The sequence below is a fragment of the Petaurus breviceps genome, unplaced genomic scaffold (assembly GCF_028583685.1).
Source record: "Petaurus breviceps papuanus isolate PSGF00001 unplaced genomic scaffold, PetGlider_PUasm1.0 171, whole genome shotgun sequence".
NCBI classification, from domain to species: domain Eukaryota; kingdom Metazoa; phylum Chordata; class Mammalia; order Diprotodontia; family Petauridae; genus Petaurus; species Petaurus breviceps.
Window position 1 is genome coordinate 121,056 of NW_027185754.1, and position 26,916 is coordinate 147,971.

Here is a 26,916-nt window from a genome sequence, read left to right on the forward strand (position 1 = left end):
TCTCTCTCTCTCTCTCTCTCTCTCTCTCTCTCTCTCTCCCTCTCTCTGTCTGTCTGTCTGTCTCTCTCTCTCCCCTGTCCCTCCTCTAAAATCTGTTTTGCTTCTGACCACTTACTTTTATCACTCCCTTCCACTCCCCCCCGCCCCAGCCCCTTTTCTTATCCCTTTCCACTCTTGCTTCCCTGTTGGGTTATATAGATTTCTATTACCAGCTAAGTATACACACACACACTTATATGTGTATATGTGTGTATATGTATATATTGATGTATATACATATATACACACATATGTGTGATGTGTATATGTATGTTGAACCAATTTAGATGTGAATAAGGTTCAAGAATTGTCTACTCCCCCTAACTTCCTCCTCTGTAAAAACTCTTTTGCACCTCTTGTATGTGAGATAATTTCCCACATTTTTCTTTCCTTTGCTCCTCCTTGGGCATCCTCTTTCTTGCCTATCAATTTTTTTTATATCACATCAACATAATTGACTTACTCCTACATCCTCTTTATATGTAAAATCCTATCACCATAATAATGATAAAGTTCTTTGAAGATACATTTATCATCTTCCCACGTAGAAAGGTAAACGGTTTAACCTTATTCAGTCTTTTAAACTTTCTCTTTTGTGTTTACCTTTTTATTTATTCTTTTATTCTTGAGTTTTTATTCTTTATTCCTTTATTCTTGAGTCTGTATTTTAAAGTCAAAGTTTCCATTAAGCTTAGTCTTTTTATTAGGAGTGCTTGAAAGTACTCTATTTCATTAAATATCCAATTTATTTTCTTTGAAGGATTATACTTAGTTTTGTTGAGTGGTTTATTCTTGGTTTTAATCCCAGCTCTTTTGCCTTTCAAAAATGATATTCCAAGCTGTCTGATGGTTTAAGGTAGTGACTGCTCAATGTTGTGTGGTCCTGACTGTGTCACCATGGTATTTGAATGGTTTCTTTTTGCCTGCTTGAAGTATTTCCTCTTTGACCTGGGGGCTCTGGAATTTGGCTATAATATTCCTGCAAATTTTCTTCTTTGGACCTCTTTTGGGTGATTTATGGATTCTTTCCAATTTAGTTTTACCCTCTGGTTTAAGGGTATCAGTGAAGTTTTCTTTGACAATTTCTTGAAATATGATGTCTAGGCTCTTTTCTTGATCATGGCTTTCAGGTAATCCAGTAAGTCTTAAATGATCTCTGCTGGATCTATTTTCTGGGTCAGTTGTTTTAACAGTGATATATTTCACATTTTCCTATATTTTTAACTTTTTTGATTATGTTTTATTGTTTCTTAATGTCACATGGAGTTATTAACTTCCACTTGCCCAATTCTAATTTTTAAGTAATTATTTTCTTCAGTGAGATTTGGTACTTCTTTTTCCATTTGATCATGCTGCTTTATAAGGTGTTATTTTCTTCATTTTTTTATGCCTCTTTTACCAAGTTGTTAATTGTCTTTTCACATTTTTCTTCCTTTGCTTTCATTCTTCACTTAATTTTTCTTCTATTGCTCTTATTTGACTTTAATAATAATTTTTTAGCTCTTCTAGGAATTCTTATTGGGCTTGTGTTCAATTTAAATTTGTTTTGCTTTGTGGCTTTGCTTGTGGCTGTTTTGACTTCATTGTCTTCTTCTGAGTTTATGTCTTGATTGTCACTGTCACCATGATATCTTTTTTTTTTTTTATGGTCAGGTTCTTTTTTTGTTGTTTTCTCATGTTTTTCATCCTATTTGTTGATTTGGAACTTTATGTTAATGTTGGGCTCAATTCCTAGCATGGAGTTGGGGGATGGAGGATCAAGTTTCATGCTTTTTAACTGTGCTGTTTTCAGAGCTAGTTCTGGGTGTTTGGAAGATTTTGTGCTTCCAAGATGCTCTGCATTCTGGTCTTTATCCAGAAAGAGTCCCTGATCACCTGGGACTGGAAACAATAATGTTTCTCAGGGTTCCTGATCCTTGGGACTAGAAGTGACACCTCCTTTTGACTCATAATTTTTGGATCATAAATTTAGAGCTGGGATTAGTTTCTGGAGTCATCTAGTCCAAATCCCTCATTTTATAGATGTAGGAACCAACACCCAAATAAGTGAACTGACTTGTCCTAGGTTACAATGGTATTTTAAAATTTAAATCTATGTTTGCTGGCCCAGACCTATCAGTCTTTCCATTACTGCATTTTGCCACAAAAATCTATGTCTTAAAGGAAGCAAGCTCTTATTTCTTCCTTATCCAGGACTCTGTGTGTTCAACTTTAATGTTACTAGGAACTTTTGTTGGAATTAATAGATAACTAACTGTAAGATGTTGTTCATGAGGAACCCAAACCTTTGATCCTTTCTTAATTTATCTCAACTGCAAATTATGCAGTCAGGACTGGGTGGATAGTTACAACTTACAGATAAATCACATGCCAGCCAAATGAGAGGGAGATGAGATAGGCGGGCAGGTTGCCTGTTAGATCTTTGAAAAGTGATCTTCAGTCCTTGTGGGATACTGAGTTGAAACTTACATCTAAATGTTAGGGCATCATCCTGAGTTCAGTTTAAGAAAGTATCATCACAGAATTAAAAGTCTTTCTGTCATTACTGTGATTGCATTGCACAAGAACAGATTTCTGTATTCATCTTTGAAGAAAAGCTAACTCATTCACCTCTCAAAACTTCTCTTCCTTGATGATACCTATTGTTCAGTGTAAGTAATGTTTCTCAGTAGCATCTTTCACTTGAACTGAATTATCCCTAAGAGAGTATCATCTCAGAATTCTCTGCTCTTCAAAATAATTATCAACTTTCCCCTTTCCCCCATGTGTTTAATAAAGAAAGCAAGCTCAATGCAATTTCCTAAGGCAGAGGATAAGGTTCAACTAGACCCATAAAGCAAGAAACCATATACTTTGAGAACTTTCTCACAGGGAAGAGGAATGGGTATCTGAAATCTCTTGATCTTTTGTGAGAGGTTTGGGAGTCCCCTTTGTGTAGGCCCCCTTTCATCACATTTCCTTTTCTCTGCTTGTTTTCTGTTTTCTGAGTTAAACATATTGTGGGTAGCTTTCCTTCCTTCCTTCCTTCCTTCCTTCCTTCCTTCCTTCCTTCCTTCCTTCCTTCCTTCCTTCCTTCCTTCCTTCCCTCCCAAATCATAGGATTATAAGGTCATAGTTCTAGAGCTGGAAGTATTCTTCAAGGTTATCTAGTCTAAGCCACTCCCTTTATAAATGAAGAAATAAAGGAGTGGAAGGGTAGATTCTGGAATTTGAGATTCAGTCCTGTGATTCTAAGTTCTATCCTCCAAATTTAGGAATCTTTCTGCTGCATCAAACAGCATCATCAGTTACTTAGGCTCATAACTATTGTTTACTCAATAAAGCAATATGTAATTCTGAATATGTAATTTAAATCCTTTTTCAAACTAGCCCCAATTGATTTCTCAAGCTTTATCCCTAACTACTCTTTTTTTTAAAAAAAAAAAGCAGCCCATATTTTAAGTTCTAGTCATATTGTAGTATTCATTCTCTATTCCCTATTTTTGTCTTGCCCTCTCACCACTCTTTGCCTTTGTTCATGTTATCTGCCCTTCTTAGAATGGATTCCCTCAGCTTTCTGTACCTTTTGATGTCCTATTCTTTCCTTAAGACCCAACTCAGCTCCATGAAGTCTTTCCTAGTCATCTCTCTCTCTCCTATTGAGAGTAACCTTTCCCTCCTCAGATTTGACATTTTACCTGGATTGTCATATTCTTTCATGTGTGTCATAATTATTTGTATGCTTGTCTTCCCACCCCACCTTTTCCTTAGTAGACTGTAAACTGCCTTAGCACAGGGTCTGAATTGTATAGATCTTTGTACCCCCATAACCTAGCAAAGTATCTATCATGCATTCTCAGGTATTTAATAATAATTTATTGCATTGAAATACTGGCCTAAAGCAAGGGAAGAGATCAGTTGGATATGATCATGTATAGGATAAAATATCCATTCTTAGACAGCTCTTATGATTAGAAAGTCCTTCTCTATATTAATTTGAAATTTGCCTCCTGTCCCTTCTACCAATTTGGTCCTTGGTCTACTCTCTGGGGCTAAGTAAAATGAGTCTAATCCCATTTCCATATGATAGTTCTGGAAATGCCTTATGGGTTTACTGAAACATAATTCCCAAGGACAGGACCCAGCTGTGGAACTGTGGGGAAAATACAACAGCTCAGAGACCAACCTGGTGTGTGGCAGATGGAGGGGAGGGGAAATAAGTCAGGCAGCTCACAACTTGAAGGGACCAAATGACAAAGGAGAGCAGTTATAGTCAGAGACATCAGAAACAGTCCTGGTGTGGACTTGGGGAAGTCCAGAGAGCCCTCAGCCTTCAGTCTTTTATATTTTTTTTCTTCCTCTCCACCCCCCTCCCCTTCTCCCAGCTGCTTACTTGCTTCTATGCTAGCAAGCCTTAGAGCACAGAGGATGGTGTGTCTATTTGACTCATTCCCCTTTGTACTCCATTGTCCATATCCTGAGGAGAACCTCGAAGTCACCCTCCCCTCTAGGGAGGTCACTGAAGATTGCAATGCTTTGCTTCATGCAAACAGCCCCTCTAGGGAAGGAGACTTCACTCTCCAATGCAGATCCTGAGGCCCCTGAGACTTCCGCAGCAGAAGGCAATGAAGTCAACATGAATCCAGGTTCAAATTAGATGGAGATTCAACTTTTTATGCACCCTAAAGAGAAGGATGCAGACTTCAAAATGAATTTAATATCTGTAAGTCACAATTCACTCAGTTCCTCCATCATTTAGTCACTTCAGGGCAAAACCATCCTCCCAGTCACCCCAGCTCTAAATCTAGGTGACATCCTCAACTTTTTATTCTCTTTTGACCCCCTCCCCCATATCAAATTGGTTGTCAAGTTTCTATTACTTCCATTATCCCCTTCTCTCCTTCGAAATTGCCACTACCTTGGTGCTAGTTTTTATCACTTTATGACTAGACTATGGCAATAGCCTCCCTCTCTCAGGTCTTTTCCCACTCTACTCCATCTTCCACTCAGTTGTCAAATTGATTTTCCTAAGTCGAGGTCTGACTAAGTCACCCCACCCCCCTTCTCTTTTTCAGGATCAAATAGAAAATCCTATGTTTGGCTTTTAAAGCCCTTTGTAATTTGGCCTCTTTCTACCTTGCAAGTCTTTTTACACCCTACTCCTTATCCTTCTACATACTCTATAATCCGGTGGCACTGGCCTCATTGCTATTCTTAGTGCTAGAAATTCCATCTCTTAGACTTTGGACATTTTCATTATTTGTCCTCCATTCCTGAAATGCTTTCCCTTCTCATCTCTATCTTGTGCCTTTCCTGGCTTCCTTCGATTTCCATCTAAAACTCCACCTAAGTTTTTGAGAAACCTTTCCTGATCCCCCTTATTGCTAGTAGTGCCTTACCTCTGTTGATTATCTCCTATTTATTCTGTATATATCTTGTTTGCACATAGCTGTTTGTGTGTTATCTCCCCCATTAGACTGTGAGCCCCTTGAGAACAGGGACTTTTTTTGCCTTCCCAGGCTTAACAAGTGCTTATTTACTTGATTTGACTTTATCTGATACACCAATGTACTCCAAGCTTTCAAAACTTTGTAGGACTTTCAAGGTTTGTAGTACTGGAAGCTGCTTGCTTTAAAGACAGGGAAATTGAGATCCATAGAGAGAAAATGACTCGACACACACTTATTGTGCAGATAATGAACATCAGAGCTAAGATTCAAGCCTGGACCCACTGACTCCAAATCCATTGTTTTTGTCAGAGACTGATGTACATTCTTGACCATCTGGTTGAACCTTTTCAGTTTAAGTTGAGCTTTTATGGTTCTGGAGGTTTTTCTTGTTTTGTTTTGTATCAGATTTTAAATACATACCTTCCTTAACTTAATTTCTCTAGCTTATGAAACACATCCCACCTCTCTCTTCTTTCTCTCTCCCTCCCTCAGTTTATATACTTAGAGAGTATTGTGGATGTTGAAGAGTCAGGGAGAGCTACAACTATCAAGAGACTACTTCCTCTAGGGTTTTGCTTTGTGGTCAAAGTTATCAGTGACACAATATGGAAATATGTTTTACATGATTGCAAATGTATAACCTAAATCAAATTGCTTACTGTCTCAAGGAGAGGTGAGGGGAGGGGAGGGAGGGAGAGAATTTGAAACTTAAAATTTTAAAAAAGCAAACATTAACAATTGTTTTTACATGCAATTGGGAAAAATAAAATCTTGTTGAAAAAAGTTATCAATGATTTAGTTCTCTTAGTGACTCTTTAGTTCATGTGATGAAGGAATCAGTCATAAGGTCATTGTGTCCTGCTTTCTAGGTGACTCTAATCCTGACCTCATTAAAAGCAGCATTGCCTAGGGGCACTGTTCTCCTGGACACCTGGTAGATGTAAGTGTGAAGGTGCATAGCAGAGAAGTGCAGACTGTAGCCTCATGTTCAAGTTGCTAAATTATTTCTTCTGGAAAGCTTATGTTCCAACCCTCAAGACCTCAGTGTAGTCCACTGAAGATTGTTCTTTCTAGAAGGAATTGCTTGGAAAGAGGGATTATCTGTCTTAAGCCTTGTCTTAACACACTTTACTTCACCACCCCCAATTCTGACTTACCCATGCATTAGGATTTAGCTGCACTAAATTGGGTATCAGGAAATGTGAGTTCTAGTCCTGACTATGCCCATCGACACTGGATAATTTGTTTCCCTTCTCTGAGCCTCAGTTTTCTTATTTGTGAAATATCCAATGATAAGATCATATAGTTTCCAAAGTTCCTTCCAGCCCTGATATTCTGTGTTCTGAGGTCCCTCATACCTCTGACATGCTATGTCCTGAGGTATCTTTCTACTTCTGATGTTCTGTGTTCTAAGTTCATTTGTAGCTCTAGCAGGTTGTGTTCTAAGGTCCTTTCCAGCTTCAACATTCCATGAATCTGAGTTTTTCCTTAGGGAGTTCAGTGGTTCCATAGGTTTCAAAAATCCCATATATTCAGTAACACAAGATGCTGAGCACGTCACATTGTTACTTCTTTTACAAACAAACTCTGGTTTCCTCAACTGACTTGTAGAATTTGAGGATTTTCAAAATTCTTCCTGATTCTAAACATATCAGGAGAGATGGCACCTGTAGAGGTGGCCAAAGAAAATCATATCCCTATTCTTCAGAGAAACAAGGGGATGTTTAACCTAGAGGAGGGAAGACAGTAATCAATCAAGCAACAAGCATTTATTAAGCACCTACCACATGTTAGGTACTACGCTAAGAGCATTATTGTTGACTTCAAATATCTGAAGGGTCGTCATATGAAAGAGGGAATGTAGATTTGTTTTACTTGGTTGGTGCTGGATGGTAAAAGGAGAAATGGCTGGAAGATAAAGACAGACAGATATTGGCTCAATGTAAAGAAAAATTCTTCACTATTAGATCTGTGGAAAAGTGGGATTGGCTGCCTGCAGAAGAAATGCATTCTCCATCTCTGGAATTCTTCTGGCAGAGGCTGGATGACCCTTGATTGAGAATATTGTAGAGGAGATTCCTGCTGGTGTAAGGGCTGAATTAAATAACTTCTGAAGTCTCTTTCTGGTCCTGAGGCTCTATGATCTGACGTTTTCTTGAATAGCCAGCACTTGATTATAATCCCTCTTTTTCATTGTTGGCATTTGAGTCAAGCTGTTCTTCCATCTCAGAACAGCTGGCACCAAACTTAGTACAGACTTCAAACACAGAGTGAGAAAGACAAATATTTATTCCATTCAGCCAGGGGACTGGGAAGCAGAACTCAAATGGATCAGAACACAGATTGCTTTCTTGCTATGAATTTTTTTTTGCTGATTAAAGCAGGGATAGCTTTAAAAAAATTACCAGAGAGGTACAAATCATGGCCTTTCCTTGGCTGTGCATTTTGGGAGGATGGGATGAGTGGGTACAAATCGATAATTATTTATTGAGCATCCATTTGTATTCCGTATAATGTGTTGGTTTCTGCATGTGCCTAGGTGAGTATGCCCCAGCTGAGTATCAAGTGACAACACCTTTACTGGCTGGAAGTAGACAGTAGAAGTAGAAGAAAGACAACACCTTTACTTTAAGAGGAAGGAAGGCAGGTTGTTAGCTCCTTGGTCAGCAGCTATGGCAAAGATGAGGGTATCTGACTGATTCCACACTGGGATAATGGAGACCAGGGAACTATTCTCTGCTAAGAAGCATTAGGTAGCTTGAGAGTTGTTGGGAGTGGGGAGGGTAACTCTCTCATGATAAATCTCAGGATCTGTATTTTGTCTATAGCTCCATCTGTGTCTCTATTTCTATTTTTTTCCCCTTTAAGACTAGGTCTCTTTATCTTGCCCAGGCTGGAAGTGCAGAGGTCACTCATAAGCCAAATTCTACTTCTGAAGAGCACAGAGGCTTCAACTTGCTCCATGTCCTACCTGGGTTGGTTTGATATTTAGGCAATCTGCTGGAGGTGGGAGTGAGAAAGTGGCCTGGGACTGGGGTGTAGGGGAGGAGTTATGGCTCCCCATAGTAATGTTAGACAGTGCTAACCCTCTTTTGCCCTACTACAAGACTAAAATCAGAACTCCTGAGTTTAATTAATCCACCAGCCCTTGCCTCCCCCAGTAAGAGATTATAGGTGTGCATTAATATACCTGGATTTCCCAAGATATTTAAAGTGGAAGAAGGGTTGTTACTGAGTCCCCTAGAGGTAGTTAGGCTGGTCTACTTTTGTGCCCCTTGGTGGTCTGGTTCAGAGGGACAAGCTGCAAAATTCCTGAGTGCTGCCTGAACCAGATTAAAATGTAACTGGGAAATGTTTAATAAAATAAATAAAAATGCAAGGCAACATAGATAATGTTAATTTGTGGTTTTCCAAGTCAATATGTGGTTTCTATTTGAGTTTGACAGAACTGGTGTGGATTGTTAATAGGGTGAGAGTATGACCCAGGGGAACTTCTGAATAACGCATGAGATAAAAGTAGATGAATTTTTCTGGTTTCCTTGGAGATACTTCCCTGACATGGGTGTGTACTTGTTTTCTTCCCCACTGTGCTGACTGGCATACAAGTGGCAGAGGAGAATGTGTATATTCGTGTATCATTTCCTCAGGTTTTTTGTTTCTTGGGGTAGTGATCGGTCCTGTCCTTAAATAGCAAAGGAAGATTCAGGACTGAGTCTGTGAGAAAGTTTCTGAGAAACCTTTGTTTGCATTTCTGATATAGCAATAGTTAGGTGGTTAGCACAGTTATACTAATGAGTGTTTTGAGAACTCATAAGAAATAACAAGTCCATGCTTCTTAGAGTAGCCCTGGTCTATGACTGTCTTGAGGAAAATATTTTTCCCTCTCCCATATTCAGTTCTTCTTTTGTATTTAGAGAATAATGAGTGAGTTCTTCTGTGGTTAATTAAAACACACATAAATTGAAATTCCAAGGTCATAAATTAAACCAGATAGCTTACAGGGAGCTCTGGCACTTGGGCATATAGATTTTTCTGTCTTTATTAATAATAATAATGATGCTGATAGCTACCATGTAGTACTTTAAGGTGTGCAAAACATTACTTCATTTAATGATTATTGATTGATTTCAGATAGTTATTCTCTCAAGTAGTATTATCTTCATTTTTTCAGATGGGGAAACTGAGATTGAGGCTCAGAGAGATGAAGAGAGTTGTCTATAGTCATACATAGTAAATGAGAGAAGTGAGATTCTAACTTTTTTATCTGGCTCAAATCCAACACTTTCTTCTGAACCAACTCTGTGATCTGGGAGTGATCAGCAGAGGTCATAGAGAGTCCTAGGAAGACTTGAGACATGATAATTTTCATTTATATAATAAAAATATATTTTGAAGGTAGACTTGGTAGAGAGACCTTGCCCCATACCACTAGTTTGTTTGTTCTTTGTTTTCAAAGAGGAGCATGACATTAGGAAGATGATGCCATGACTTGCAAGTGAATTGGATTTAAGTGAGGGAGGGTAGTGAAAGGTCACCAGCTTCACTTTCTCCTCTGAAGTCATCTGGGTCTAGAGGTTGGGTATAGATCATGATGACTAGAGATGGCCCTGTGTCACTAGTTTTGATATCTATAGGCAAGGCAACTACTTACTCATCATCTAGCTGGGACCCACTCTTTGGTCTCTTGGAATCCTGAGAAGCCAAATGCTTCCTTACTGCTAGGAGGGGCACAGAAGAAAGGTAAAATCAAGTCTCTGACCATAAGGGATTTCCACTCTAGTTGACATGAAGAAAAGGATACATTGTCTGATAGCAAACTACACAATGAGGATCTTATGTTCTTGGATTTTACACTAACTTGCCCTTGGGTAAGTTGTATTATACATACAGCCAGTTTACTTAGCTTGACTTGCTTTCTTTTCTTTTTGTCTCCTGACAAAGGTCAAAAGGATGGCACTTCCTACTAATGAAGAATTGGAAAAGTAGGCAGGAGGGAGGGAGGTGTTGAAAAGCCTTAAATGCTAGAGACTTTGATATATGATCTTGGAGGTGATAATGACTTGGAGTCACTGGATTTTTTTTTTTAAGTAGGGTAGTGATATGGTCAAACTTGTGGTTTAGGAAATCACTTTGACAGCTGAGTGGAAGACAGATTGGAGTAGGGAGAGATTAGAGGCAGGCAGATCTACCAGCAGGCTATTATAGGCTAGGCACAAGGTCATGAGCTCCTGTACCATGGCAGTGGCATGGTAGAAGGAGAGAAGGGATTGAATATGAGACTTGTTACAAGGTGAAATTGACAGCTTGGCAACACAATACATATGAGGGGTGAAATAATGAGGAGTTGAGGATGACATCCAGATTACTCTAGATATGTAACTTCTGTAGATTTAAAAGTCTGGGCCAGATGATTTCTTAAGTCCCTTACAGTTGTAAGATTCATTGATTCTGAGGAAACATTGGTAGAATGTTGAGCATCCAACGGACAATATTTCAACAGGGGAAGGAGGAGGAAATAGCAAACAGTCCTTTGGAATTGAACAGAGGTAAACAAAGAGACTCCATTCTTCCTTCCCTGTCAAGAAAGGCAGCAATTTGAGGGGTTAGGGAATTAAAGGTGAGTTTATAAATTTTTGGTTTTATTCCTCAGAAGTGCCATTTCAGTGACTATTGAATTCTTTTTTTGAAATTTTTTCATAACTTTCTGTTTATGACATTCATCTAAAAACATTATTTATTGAAACAATATCCATATTTTGTTTGCATTCAAGAAGTCAAATACCAGAGTATCTCTTCACTCCAAATTTTTTTGTGGTCAGTTTTATCTGGTATGTCTGGGATGAGATTGAGAGCAAAGACAAAGATTATCACTAAAAATATTTTTTCCTCTCCCATAGTCATTTCTTTTGTGTTCAAGGAATAATAGGTGAGCCCTTCTTGTGGTTAATTAAAACACATATAAATTGAAATTCCAAGATCAGTAATTAAACTGGTAGCTTCACTGGATAATGTTTATTCTCTAGCTCTCAGATTGTTAGTTTTAGTCTGCTTCAATTTATATTTTCCATGCCTTTTTTAAAAGTATGTTATAAATAACAGAAATTAAAGTGACCTGTATTCATGGTAACATCTTTCTAAAGAACAGATGTGTGCATGGTGGTGATGGCTGGGGGTTGCTTGGGGAACACAATGTATTTTTTTCAAATAATGCCTTTTCCTATCCTTGATTCTAAGTGCAGATTTGAGGAAGCTCTGATGTATCTCAAAGTAATGGAATTTTAGAGCTTATGACTAGAACTGTATGCAAAACAGAAAACAGATAAAGAAGTGGAAATTGGCATTCATCTGTCTCTGGGTTCTGCTTTCCTCTATAACCCTGCCATTCTTCCAAGTGGGGAGTACAGTTAGGATAGTGGCTTGGTGACCTATGGGCTGTTGGCTGGTTTTGGCAAAGTTATTAATAGCCTTTAGGCTTCAAGCAATGAACTTGATTCTGGTAAGGAAAGGTAGAAGGAAAAGACTGACTCTCTAGGAACATGCTGTGATTACCCACCCCCACTCTCCCTTATTTCATTCTCCCCCCCCCAGTTTTCTAGCAAATATTTATGGAACCATTTCAAGATGCCTCTCCTACTCCCTCCACTCCCCCCCCCCCTTTTTGTTGACCCTTCAGGAACACCTGTAAAAATCAACAGTGTTTAATGATTTTTATCTTTAGGTTGGCATTTGTCAACTCAGCTGGCCTATTTTCCTGTGAAGAGGTTGCTGTGTGATTTTAGAAATTTCAGAGGCTTTTGTCTACACTCACAGATTCCTGGGCAACTAGAGCCTTTTAATAAACACTGGCTACTCCATAGCATATATTTGGAGAGCTAGCTCTTAATCAGCACCTCAAGGCAGCACCTAGAATCATGTCTGGTGTTTGTCTTGAAACAGGGTGTGGGCTGCTCTTTGTTGCTCCCCCTTATGGTGTCCTTATTGTGCTTATGATGTCATGAATGGTTACCATGGAGATGACTGTCACTACCCAGGGATTAGTGAGTTCAGGTGAGGAGAAAATAGTAGGATCTTTGAGAAAGAATAATAATAATGGTGACAACATTTGAGGCCTTCAACAATCTGGCTCCAAAGTTACCTTGTCAGGCTTTTTTCACAATACCTTTCCCATCAATTCTATATTCCAGTCCAACTGGACAACTTTTTTTGGTTCTCAAGCTGAGCTGTCATCTTCTGCCTCCTTGTACTTGTTCCAGTTGTCTCCCATGACTGGAATGCGCAACCTCTCCAACCAGCACTTTAGAATCATTATCTTCTTTCAGGACCCACTTCAGGTGTGGCCTCCTTGGGAAGATTTTCTTGCTAATGCCCTTTTCTCTCTGCATTCTTCCCCCTAGCCCTCAAAATGTTCTCTGTCTCTGCAGGTTGTTGTAGTTCATTGTTTCATTGCTCATTGTTGTCTGGATCCCTCCTCCTTTGCCTCTGTCATTCTTCTGTCCTAGTACTATTAGTACTTATTTATTTATCTATCTATCTATCGAATCTACTGTCTCACCCCCCTCTAGGAAGCTGTAAGCTCTTTGAGGGTAAGGACTGTGTATTTTTTTTTTTTAGTCTTTGTATATCCTTGACTTAGTACAGTGCCTTCCTTCCACATAGACACTAAAATGTTTCCCTTGCTGTTGAATGAGTGTCATATTTAAGGATTACAAAGCACTTTCCTCAAAACACCCCTGGTGAGGTAAATTGCACAAGAATTCATATCCCCCTACTATAAATGAAGATTCTGAGGCTCAAGGAGGTTGAATAATTTACCCACAGCCATATAGCTAGTAAGTGTTGGAGCTGTTAAGTGCTGAAGCAAAGAATCTTCTTTCATGCCAAATTCCCTAGTAACAAGAGAGTATATAGCACATGCAAATGTGTCTTTTTCTCTTCTCTCCTCTGTTCTCCTCCCCTTTCCCTCATTCTCTTTCCTGCTCTCCCTCCCACAATCCCCCCCCCCCCCAGTAGAAAGAAAATTAGCTTCTAAACAGCCTGCCTGTCAATGCCTTTTCTGAGACATTGGCAGGACTTCCAATTTCCTTAGTTTGTATGCTTTGGTCATATATCTTATAATGTGGTGACTAAAATAGCTTTTGTGTTCTTCCTTGGAGGGAAAAAGAAGGATTTTTTTCCCCTGATAGCTGGAGAAACTACTATACTGTGTAATCAGTACAAAATGTGAGAATGTTTTAGGCTGAGTGATGCCACTGGCAGTTCAAAGACATGGTGTGGTAGAAAGGGCACTGCACTTGTAGGAAAGGGACCTAGATTCTAGCCCTCGCTCTTCCACGCTCTACTCTAAGTGACTTTGGGTACCTAAAGTCTCTCTCTGGGTCTAGTTTTCCTCAGCTGTAAAATGAGGAGATTGGACTAGAGATCTTGAAAGTCTCTTTTAATTCTAAAATACTGTGATTCTTCAATTTAAGAAAAAAAAACTGTAATATTTTGTAACATCCCCCCAGTTTTTTAAAAAGAAGCTATGGAAATTAGAAGAATCCAGACAAAGGACTTTGCTTTTGACATTTGAGCCTGGAGAAGATGAACCAGCAAATACCTATGTAGGACATTGCTCCCTGTCACTGCTCTTTTGCTTTGGTGAGTTTACTTGCTCACATTTATGAAACAACCTGGAGCCTTCTTCTTAATAATGTGGAGCAATTGGCATAATTTCCTTTGATGTGTAACATTTGAATTCTGTTGGATAGAAGAGAGAGCTAGTAAAGGAAACCATGTAGTGGTGAAGATGATGGTGCAGTAGAGGGTGGAAGTCATATTCCTGTCCAAGAACTAGGGAAGAAGCTACTGAAGGAAGTGCAGGGAGATCCTGTGACCTAAGAATCAGTACTGCTTCCTACTCTTGGCTTAGCAGCTGATTTTTTTGTTCTGTAGGATCCTGAGGTGGAGTCTTTTTATATTTCTGAGCCTTAATTTTCTCCTCTTATGGACATACTAATAACTACCTCCTAGAGATTTCACGAGAACAAAGTTGAATATCAGAAATTATGACATTTTGCTTTTAATTGTACTTTGCTTATAGTTCTCTTATTCGTGTAGCATTATTTTTACTATGTATTATACTTAGATATATGTCCTCTATCTGTCTCCTAAACTACAAGCTTAATGAAGGCAAGTACCTTATCCAATGTAGAGTCAGTGGATGACTAGTCTAATTCATACCCCCACTACAAAAGACTTTACAAGTGAACATTTAGACTGTGCTTGAAGACCTTTCAGTGAGGGGAATCTCAACTGACTCCTAAAACAGGTCATTCAGTTTCTGGATTACTCTAAATGTTAGCAAGTCTTTCCTTGATGTCAAGCCTAGATTTGCCTCTGTACAACTCCAATCATTGCTTCTGGTTATGTCCTTTGGAGTCAAACAGAACAATACTAATCCCTCTTCTACATGCCAGCCTTTCACATACCTGAAGACAGTTACCATATTTTCCATGAGTCTTTTGTTTTTTGTTTTTCCTTTTGGAGGGCAATTGGGGTTAAGTAACTTGCCCAAGGTTACACGGCTAGTTTTTTTTTTTTTTTTTGTGTGTGTGTGTGGGTGTTAAGTGTCTGAGGCCGGAACCCAACTTGGGTCCTCCTGACTCCAGGGCCAGCGCTTTACTCACTGTGCCACCTAGCCGCCCCTCCATGAGTCTTTTTTTTCTCCAGTTTTCTCTGTATATATGATGTTTGTCATTTCTTATAGCACAGTTATATTCCATTGCATAAATGTAGCAATGATTTTTTTAAACAACTACCCAATTAATGGCCATCTATGTTCTTTTTGGTTATTTACCACAAAAAATGCTGGTATGAATATTTTGGTGTCTATGGAACCTTTATTTTGTAAATGGTCTCTGATAGATATATGCCTTTGAGTGGAATCTGTGGTTCAAAGGACATAACCATTTTGATTACTTTATTTGCATAATTCCAAATTGCTTTCAAGAATAGTTGTACTGTTTCACAGCTCCACCAACAATGCATGCCTATCTTTCTACAATACCTCTAACATTAACATATTTTATTAGCTTTACCAACTCCAGCAGATACATTCTTACTAGAACTTTTGTTAGGTGTACTCCATCCCTGGCCAAGAGTCTGTCACACATATATATTAAGCTGGGGTCCAGAAATCTAAATCCAGTTCCAAGATATCAACTTCTGAGCCAGCAACCCAAATACATTTTTCTTTTCTTTTGTTTTCTTTTGTTTTTTGTTTTGTTTTTTCTTTTCTTCTCTTCTCTTTTCTTCTCTTTTCTTCTCTTCTCTCCTCTCCTCTCCTTTCCTCTCCTCTCCTCCCCTCTCCTCTCCTCCCCTCTCCTCTCCTGTTCTCTTCTCTTTTCTACAACCCTTACCTTAAATATCTTGCTCCCACAACTTCATAATCTTTGCCAATGCTTTTTATATTCTTCCTGGTTGTATCATTTTTGACCTCATGAATTACCAGAAGTAGGTAGTAGTCACATATCTTGATAACTCTTGGGAGGTTTTCTTCTGTTGAGTCCTGGATACATGCCCCAGGAAGACAACAGTCCTCTCTGTTGTTATTACCAAATAGCTACCTTGATACCCCACAAGCAGAGAATCATCAACTACCATTTCTTTTTCTTCTTGTTCCAAACCTTACTGGTTGATATCTGTTTGTTTCTTTAGCTCTACTATATTAAAACTTGGAAGATAAACTACTACTTCTTCCTTGGAGCATCTAGTCCCCTCTCCTTCAGAAAGAACCTCAATTAAAAAAAGTACTCTATCTATGCAGTTGCAATTTTATTTTATTTTTTCCCCTAAGTTTGACATTCTACTCTACAACCTTCTGACAAGGATCAGATTTCCCCTCCTCCACTTCAAAAGCTTACTTAGCATTCTTTCTCCTCTCCCTGCCCTCTTCCCCTCAATGAAATCCCATTTCTGGATTATTGTTTTTTTTAATAGTAATACTTCATTGTCCCTGATAATATAGAGTGTGGAGTGACATTCCACAAGTCCCTTCACCTTCTATTCTAGTAGGGAGCTAAGGCTACCATTGGCACAAAGAAAGTAGTCAATTGGCTATGGCGAAAGCATGAACATCATATAATCAGTGCAAATCACTGCAAAATTCAGTGTGCTTTACATGCTGATTGAGATCACAGAATGATAGTTCAATGATACCCCAATAAGATACCTCCCATGCCTATGTTAAAATAATTCAAGATTCTTAAGAAAAGTAACAAAAGAATTTTGATTAATGAGGCATAAAACAAGGAAATGTATGTTGTCCAAAGTTTTATCCAACCCCTTTATTTTATAGGTGAGAAAACTGTTATAAAGGCAATACTAATAATCTTGTCAGTCTCCTCATGACATTTACAAGTGAGTTTGTTTTCTAAACTAGTGTTGTCCTTGGCTGCCAACTCTTTGCTTGAAAAGGAAGGATCATAGATTTATATCTGACAAGGGACCTTAGATGCCATTGAATCTAACCCTATCTTTATATAGATGAGGAAACTGAGGCTCAGAGAGGTTAGGTGACTTGCTCTGGGTCATACAATAAATGCCTGAGATAGTATTTGAATCCAGGTCTTTCTGAATCCATGTCTAGTGTCCTATTCACTAGACCATACTGTCCTGCAAAATGGAAGACTATGAAGGGATTTGATTTTTAGATCTTATTTTTCATCTTGTTTTTTAAAACACTTAGGGAATATTTATACCATACCCCCTAAATACTTCTTTAGGACCTTTATAAACTATTATAACCTCTTAATGACTTGACAGTCATACCACACTTATTTTTCTTCAGACTCTCCAATTCTATAGCTTCACTTCACCTCATCTCTCTCCTCCTACCAACCTCCTATATATTTCACCAACTTGTACTACTTAATAATCCATTTTGCCAATTTGCTTTACTTATCACTTTGTTCTCCTTTTCTTACTTTGCCTTGCTAACTACCTTCTCCTTTTCCCTTTCCTGAAGTCTTCTTGAGCTATTTACTACTTCATCCTTAATTCTACTCCTCCTTTAGCATTCTCTTATAGAAGCCAGAAGTAGAATCTGGATCTGAAGATTGTTTTCCTTCAATTTTCCTAATTCCTCTCCCACTCCCCAATTTCTTTTCTCCAAATCCCATCTTCTCCTCAAGTTCAAACCTTCCAGTTCACCTGTAAAACTTCTTTCTTCTTATTCAGCTCAAGTACAGTTCTCTCTCCTATTCCTTCTTCCATAGAAGTCTGAAGTAGAAATTATCTATGTTTAATCCTGCATTCCTTTCCACATTGTCCTGGTAAAGTGAACATAGTAACTGCATAACAAACGTTTAAATTAAACTCATTTAAAAAGCTATGCAAATGTAAGGCAATCTAACATTTAGAGTGACTGATATCAAGAGAGTTGAGGTCCTGCTATAACTTAGTACATTAGAGTTAGGAAAAAACTAAAATGCACTAAATTCTAGTACATTAGAGCTAGGGAAATACTAAAATGCACTAAATTCTAGTGCATTAGAGCTAGGGAAAGTAGATCAAGATCATTTACTCCAACCTACTTAAATTACATATGAGCTAAGTGAGAGTCATGGAGGGTATGTGTGGGCAAAGGAATGTGACTTGCTCATGGTCACACCACTTCTGCTGATAACTGGTGGGCACTTTTCTGAACTGAATAGTCTCCATTTCTTTCTTTTTCATGGAATAATGTCTGCCTCATCTCTTTCAAATCTTAGTTAAAATCCCTCTCTCTACAGGAAGCCTTCTCTGATCCCTCTTAATTTGTTCATTATTTCCTATTTCTCCTGTATTTAACTCTTTTGTACATAGTTGTTTATGTGTTGTCTCCCTCATTAGATTGTGAACTCTTTGAGAGCTTTGCCTCTCTTTATATCTTCAGGGCTTAGCATGGTGCCTGGCATATAGTAGGTCCTTAATAAATGCTTATTGAGTGTAGTACAGGGGTTTCAAATCTTACACATCCCTTGTATGACCTTGGGCATTTGGAGTGGAACCTCTACAGGTGAAAGCTTTACAAGGTGATTTTTTAACAGCACCTCTGTGAAGTAGGTCTAGATAAAACACTATTATTATCCTAATTTCACAGGTGAGAGAACTCAGGCTCAGAGAGGTAAAGTCAATTGTCCCTACTCACACAGCAACTAATTATTGGAGTTGGGACTTGCATCCACATCTGAATCCAAATTCAGTGTCCTTTCCACCATTTTGAGCCACCTTAGTTTGTTGTACTTCCTCATTCTCCAGGTCCCCTCAGTTGCCTACTCTGTGTTTTATTCTTTCAGAACCTTATTCTCACCTCAATGTCAACTAATCTCTCCTCTGAAGTGTTAGATGATAACAAAATTAAGATTTTATCTTTTCTGAGACAATGTGTTTTTCAAGGAGAGAATCTTAAAGACCAAAAAATCTCCAATGCCACAAAAAAAAAAAAACCAAGTGGTAGAATTGTGGGTCTATTGATAGGTGACAAAGGAGATGTTTTGAAGGGAGAAGGGTATAGCCCTCAATATCACTTCAATCATTCCAGTAAGTGACTTCCTCCTCTGTCTGTGCATTAAACAGACCTGAAAGATCAATCATAAATTTAGAGCTAGAAGGGACTTTAAAGATTATATAATCCAGGGAATCAATTTTACTCATGTCATGGACCCCTTGGGCAGCCTGGTGAAGCCTCTGGACCCCATTTCAGATTAGTCTTTTTAAATACATAAAATACAATACTGAAGATTACAAGAAAACCAATTATATTGAAATTATCCAAATAAATTTAAAAAAGAGAAAATTCATAGACTCCTTTCTAAGAACTCTTGAACTAGTCCAAGTTTCTCCTTTTACAGGCAAGGAAACAGAGACATGAAGAGGCTTGTTTAAGATTATACTGGTAGATAATAGCAAGGCTGATGTTCAAACCTATGAAGCCTTTCACTCCAAATCTGATGCTCTTTCTACCAATAAAGCTGCAGTTCACTCAGGACCACTCTATGAGATCCTGAGAGGATAGAATGTAGTGAGGGGAAGGGAGGAGAAAAAAGGGAGGAGGGAATAGAGAAAGGGAGGGAGGAGGGAGCGACAGGCACGGAGACAAAGGAGAACACTGCAGAGGGGGTGTCCTGGGCCCCATAATAACCTCAGGCCCCATGCTCTTAAAGGCCATTATGAAACACAGTGCAGATGAGATCTCATTTGTGATTTTCCCATCAGACTAATGCAGTGGTTGGGTGAGGTGGGGTGGTAGTGACTGGCTGGAAATCTCCCTGAGCAGTTGGAAGGGGATTATAATGCTGAGTCGACCTCATCTCTGTAATAAAAAAAAGGGGAGTTATGTTTATCAACTCATCAGTCCTGCCCATTTAGACGATTACCCCATTTCCAATCCCATTTCTAATGTAAAGAGGATTGCTGGCCACTTCCTTCCTTCCCCTATTCCCTGCCCCCCTTTTCTCCCCCCCCTGTTGTTTCTGCTGGCAGAGCTGTACAGGGTTATATTTGTGGCTGGCATGCACGTGTGATGGGAGCTTTACCCTCTCTGTCATTGAGAGTTGCTTAACCACAATTAGGCAGGGGGGAAACACTGGGGACAACAGTACCCTGAGACTAGGGAGTAAGGAGAAGAATAGAGTAGTGGCCTCATGCAGGAGGCTAGTGTCAACTCCCATGTCTGATTCTTTATAGGAAAATTCTGTCTTAATGGGGTACACATATACATTCTTCTTCTATTGCCCTTCTCTCTTCTGCCATACATGACTTAAATGAGGATCATCATCTTCATCTGCATTGATAGAAATGCAGAAACACCAACAATCTATGATTCAGCTATCAGGCAACCTTGTTTATCTCAGAGTATGACAAAGAACCAGGAAAACCAGTTAAAACATGTGATCAGCCAAATTAATGTCATAGTCAGAGTCGTTGAATTTCTGTGTTGGAAGGGACTTTAGTAGTCAAGGAGGCCATCTCTCAATGCATGAACCCTGGGCTCTCCCTTTCCTTGGTTCAAATCTTCTTTGGACTTGGAAACCAGACAACCACAATAGAATTGTGTGTAAATAAAGTAAAAAGGAGATGAATGAAGGTCTCTGTTGTGAGTAAAATACTTTCTAATGCATGGCAGTGAGGTACTCTGACCCCTACAAATAAGAAAATCTTAGAATATTTGACTTGGAAGGTCCCTTCTAGATCACTTGGCCCAAATGCCTCATTTTTCAGAAGAGGAACTGAGGCATGGAGGAGGTTGTAAAGAAGCATGGTGTTGTAGGAGAAATACTGATCAGAAGACTTAAGTTCAAGTCTTGCCTCCAATGCTTAATATCTATGTCACAATGGGGGAGTCTCTTACCTCCCTGAGATTTGCTTTCCTCATTTATAAAATGGAGGTAGTACTATTTTTAACTATGATGCCATGGCAGTGTTTTGAAGGAAGTACTTCTTTTTAGCTCTAAAAGCATAAGAAGAACAACAGCAAACATTAGGTACAAAAGTCAAAATGTTCAGAAATAATCCAACAAGTTTCTGTAGTTGTTCAGTTGTGTTTGACTCTTCATGATACCATTTGGGGTTTTCTTGGAAAAGACACTGGTGTGATTTGCCATTTCCTTCTCCCACTCATTTGACAGATGAAGAAATTGAGGCAAGAAGGGTTAAGTGACTTGTATAGGATCACAAAACTAGTGAGTATCTGAGACCAGACTAGTACTCAAGAATACGATTTGCTGACTCTAATCCCAGCACTCCATCCACTGTGCCACCTAGCTGGCCTACAATAAGCTTTTAGAAAAACTCAAATAAATTCATTTCCCGCCTTTGTCTCTTATTTTGAGAAAGGATGCATGATTCCTATATGCTTTCCATACTCACTTTCAATATCTAATATTCCCCTTGCCTCTTGGATAATTTTCTTTTTTTTTCTTCCAAATCTAATGAACACCAAAGAGAGAAGAAAATTTCTACATGCAAAATAGAACAGAAAAATAGAGTTATATGTGAAACTGTGAATCTCTATTATGTACAGCTTGCTTTAAGTTGTATATTATTTGTGTAAAAATTCATCCTGTTACTTTCAAAGCTGTCCTGATTGGTTGTGTTTCCCTCTGAACTTCTTTCTTTCTTCTTTTGTGCATTTTTTTTACTGTGCTTTTTGTTGGCATGGGGGTAGCATCATTATTAGCCCTCTCATCTGTTCAGTTTCTTTTTACCCATGTGGGCCAGACTACTGATAGTCTGAATGTTATCCAGGCCTACTCTCTATGTCATTTAGGATTCTTGGTATCTTCCATGATTCTGTAGAAACCACAGAAAGAGTTATTGATCTGAATGCAGGGAGGAAGACAGAAGTTGGAATTGTTCTGCCTTTGATGAGCAGGGCAGACAAATGATCACTTTGCCAGTTCATTGGGGAGAGAGTTCAGGAGCAGGACTTCTGAGGACTGGTGAATGTGTCATATGACATCACTTGAGGGAAGGGGCAGATGGAAGCAGTTCACTTATGGATTGCTACTTTTATCCTCTGTCCTGAAAACGTATGAACTCCTCGACTAACAGCTATAATCAATCAGTCAACCAAACAAGAAGTAATTATTAAGCACTTACTCTGTGCCAGGCTCGGTGCTGAGCACTGGGGATATAAGGATAAAGAATGAAACAAGCCTTACCTCAAAATGTGCTTACATTCTAATGGGGGAGACAAGTGCAAAGATACACACCATAAATACATCACACACACACACACACACACAGAGTAGGGAGAATCCAGAATGGTCTGTCTCATGGAGAAGAAGATTCAGCTGTTGTTGTACTTGTCATTATTGAAACATCTTAAAGGAAGGCAGGGATGCAATGAGGCAGAAGTAAGGGAGGATTACATTCCAGAGCTGGAACACAGTCTTTACTGTGGAGACAGAAAATGGAATATTGTGAGTGAGGAACAGAGAGAGGACCAATTTGGCTAGATCACATAATGCAGAATGGGGAATAATGTCCAATGAGGTTGAAAAATAGATTAGGGTCAGGTTGTGAAGAGCTTTAAAATATTATATCGATATGTATTTAGGTCAGGGATGGGGAACCTGCAGCCTTGAGGCCACACATGTCCCTCTACGTCCTCGAGAGAAGCCCTTTGACTGAATCCAAACTTCACAGAACAAGTCCCTTTAATAAAAAGATTTGTTCTGTAAAACTTGGACTCAGTCAAAAGACTGCATGCAAGGACCTACTAGACCACATGTCTGCAGGTTCCCCACCCCTGATTTAGATACATATCTATATAATAACTTCCTTTAAAAAGGTGGGGACCAAAGGATGTAGAACATTGCATATATTGTCAGACTTAAATAACGTTGATTATTTTTGCTTATCTGCCTCCCTCTCCCCGCTTCTATTTCATTCTTTGCTCCAAGTGATACCTTGCTACATAGAGGAAGGAGAAGAGTATATTTGGAAATGAAAATGAAAACAAAAACTATCATTTCTTAAAAATTTAAAAAATTAAAATGAACTCCTATGTATATTTAACTTTATACTTTTTTCAAAACAATCTTGGGAAGGAATTAGTGAAAGTATTATTTTATTCTTTCTTCTTATTTTACAGAGGAGTAAACTGGTTCTCTGAGAAGTGAAACGACTTGCTCCTGGTCAATCAATCAACATGAATCTGTGCCATCCTGAGTTTGTATAAGACCCTGTATTAAGTGCTAGATATACAAAGCTACCAAAAAAAAAAAACCCAGTCCCAAACCCCAAAGTGCTCTCATTCTAATGGGAGTGACATAGTAAGTGGGAGCTGAGTCCAGAATCTAGTCGTTGTGACTTCCAAGTTCACCGTTCTTTCTCTAATATTATACTTTAGTTCAGACTGACAGAGCAAATTAAACTCCTCTCCCTAAGCAAAAATTATTATTATTATGTTGTTGTTCAGTTTTTTTTAGTTGTATTTGACGCTGTGACCCCATTTGGGGTTTTCTTGACAAAAATACTGGAGTGGTTTGCCATTTCCTTCTCCAGTTCATTTTTACAGATGAGGAAACTGAGGCAAAGAGGGTTAAGGGATTTGTCCAGGGTCACAGAGCTAGTGAGTATCTGAGGCCAGATTTGAACTGGGGAAGATGAGTCTTCCTTACTCCTGCCTCAGTGCTCTATCCACCATGCCACCTAGCTAAATAAAAACATTTAGAATGGGTCATTTGACTTTTCAGAGGTATTCAGAATATATGGATCTCCCACCTATAGGGTCCCCTCCCTTTTGCGTCTCCCTCTGCAGTCAAGAGGAAGCTTGGATAGCATCCATGCCTCTGCTGACTACCTCTTCTCAGGAGTTCCTTTGAGCTAAGGATGCTAGGGTAGAAATGATAAAAATATTGCTTTGAGTGTAAGAAAACCTGAATCTTAATTCTGGCTCCTACCCTTGCTAGTGGGGTGATGCTGGGGAAAACTCTGAGCCTTGGTTTCCTAATTTGTAGAAAAAGGATGAGGTCATATTTACATTCGTTTTCTCACTGGGATATTGTGAAGAAAGTCCATGAAAATATTACAGAAATGGGAATCATGATGAGAGCAAACTCCAGGAGGTAGCCTTGCTGGGGAGTGGGCGTTAGTGAGAACAAAGGCTGCTCAATGCTAAATAATAAACACTCACATTTGTTTAGAGCATTAGATACTTAAAATCATAGGTTTCAGAGGAGGAGGGGAATGTAGATGGCCATTAAGGTCCCTTCTAGCTACAAATATATGATCCTAAAGTGGAGGGGGTGTGTGTGAAAATAAGCATTTATTAAACTTACTATCTGTCAGGCACTTGACAAATATCTCATTTAATCCTCACAACCACTCTGGGGGAAGGTGCTGATATCTTCATGTATAATTAAGGGCACTGAGGCAGACAGAAGTTAAATGACTTGCCTAGGGTTACGCAGATATAAAGTGTGTAAAGAGGCATCTGAACTAAGATCTTCCTGCCTCTGGGCCCAGTGCTCTATGTCTCGCCTCACTTAGCTGCCTCTGGGTGTCCTAAATCCTGTGATTGTCTAATCTATCCCCCTCATTTTATGGATGGAGAAACTGAATCCTAGAGAGGTAAAATATCTTGTCATGGTAACACAGGTAGTAAGAAGAGAATTAGAATTCAAGCCCAGTTTGGGTGACTGCAAATCTAGGTCTCTTTCTCCTATACCTACCTTGCCAAAGAATTCCCCCCCCACACCCAATTCATTTGATTCTTGCAACTAGTTCATGAGATGTATAGTCAGTAACATGCCTCCATTCAATGGGAGAGTTAGAGGTGTGGAGAGGTGACATGATTTGCTTAATGTCACACAGAGGTTAGTGGCAGAATTAATGTAGACTCTTGGTCACTTGACTCTTGGTGCAGTGCTTTCTGTCTCACAGTATGGCAATATAAGGTTATCGTCTTGGTGGGTACTAACTTGACTCTGGTCAGGTAGTGCTGAAACAACTGGATTTTTGGTGGAAAGGTGAGGGGCAGTATATGTGGTTTGGGTCCTTGGAAGCATATCACGTAATTGGCTATAATTCATCATTTTCTTCTCTGTCATGTCCAACTGAGCCTTTTCTTTTCCTGAATCTTAGGAGCTCAGATGTTTAGGAAGCCAGTGTCCTCTTTTCCCTTTGCTTTTCTTTCCCTGGGGTACAGCAGGCTGCCTGTGACGCACTTGTAACGAGCACAACATTGGAGCCCTTTAATGAATTTGTAATTGGAACCAAGTATTGTACAAGGGAAATTTGTCACACGCCAGTTACCAAGCAGGAACTGGGCTCCCACCAATCCCTGAGCACAACTTCAGAACAATGGCAGCCAGAGAACTAGAGTCTGCCAGAGGTTGAAGGCCATCCATCCCAGATCCATCCATTCCATTCTTGACCATTTTTATATCATGGACCCCTTTGAGAGTCTGGTAAAGCCTATGGATCCCTTCTTAGGATAATTTTTAAAAGTCATAATAGAAAGAAGTTTCAGTTAGAGAGGTCAGTGAAAATAAAGATGTAATTTTTTCCCCATCCAAGTTCATGGGTCCTGTGAAACTTGTTCATGGATTACTTGGAGATCCATGAACCTCAGGTTAATAACCCCTGCTTTTCTGACCTCCTCATTTTACAGAAGGGGGAGCTAAGGCTCAGGCAGGGGAAATGACTAAGATTATACAAATAATTAGTGGTAGATCAGGGACTAAAACTCAGGTCTCTTGATTCCCACTCTGATGCTTTAACCATTATGCCTCACTACCTCAGGTCAAGATTTTTTATATTTTTGTATATTATATATTTATATTAGAGTTTCATGGAATCTCATAGAAGCATAGATCTATAGATGGAAGAGACCACAGGGTTTATTCCAGGGGTGGGGAATCTATGACTTTGAGGCCACGTGGGACTATCTAGGTCCTCAAATGCAGCCCTTGTGAAATTTGGTTCAGCTAAAGGGTCACACTTGAGGACCTAGAGGGCCACATGTGACCTTGAGGTCTCAGGTTCCCCACCTCTGTGTATCTATGAGTCACTGAAAGAGCATGGCTGTCACACTAACTCTGAGCATACAGTTTAGGGAATCAGTAAGGTAAGGGGATGAGCACATTTATTCAGGAATCAGAAGATCTGGATTCAAATCCTGCTTCTAATGCTTACCTATGTGCCCTTTGGCATATTGCTTGACCTCCCTTGGACTCCAGTTTTTTCATTTGTAAAATTACAGGGTTGAAGGGGTGGCCAGGTGGTGCAGTGAGTAAGAGTGCCGGCCCCAGCATCAGGAGACCTGGGATCGGTTCTGGCCTCAGATACTTGGCACCCACACAAAAAATAATTGGCCATGTAACCTTGAGCAAGTTACTTAACCCCGATTGCTTTAAAAAAAAAATTACAGGGTTGGACAAAATGGCCTTCCAACTCTATGCCCTAGGTGAATTGAAGGCCCCAGAAGGCCACATACCAAAGCAACTCTTCTAATGTTGGTACTTTTGGTCAATGATCTTCAAACTTTTTGGTTTCAATGCCCCTTTATAAATTATTATTGTGAATAACACAAATTATTGAAAAATTATTGAATAACCTAAAGAACTTTTGCATATATGAGTTGTATCTATCAATATTTACTGCATTAGAAATTAAAACTTTAAAAAATATTTATTAATTCATTTAAAATAACAATAATAAACCCATTACATGTTAATATAATTTTTAAATTATTATATTATATAATTACATAATAATTATATAATATTTTTGTTATAAAATGCCTGCTTCTCCAAACAAAAAAGTTAGAAGGGTGGCATTGTTTTATACAGTTTTGCAAATCTCTTTAAAGTCTGGCTTAATAGAAGACAGCTAGATTCTCAACTAGATCTGTTCTGTGTTCAGTCTGATGTGATAAATTGTTTTGGTTGGAAGAAAATTCTACCTCATGGATATCTAG

The 26,916-nt window shown here is 39.0% G+C and overlaps 1 long non-coding RNA gene across 1 annotated transcript in view; it reads left to right on the top strand.

The window, feature by feature from the left end:
- Positions 1 to 23,377, top strand: part of LOC138157242 (uncharacterized) — a 33,092-nt gene extending 9,715 nt beyond the window's left edge. Inside the window, exon 3 of the long non-coding RNA XR_011167333.1 lies at positions 23,086 to 23,377. This is a non-coding gene — a long non-coding RNA (uncharacterized lncRNA). The remainder of the gene's footprint in view (positions 1 to 23,085) is intronic.
- Positions 23,378 to 26,916: the final 3,539 nt, after the last annotated feature.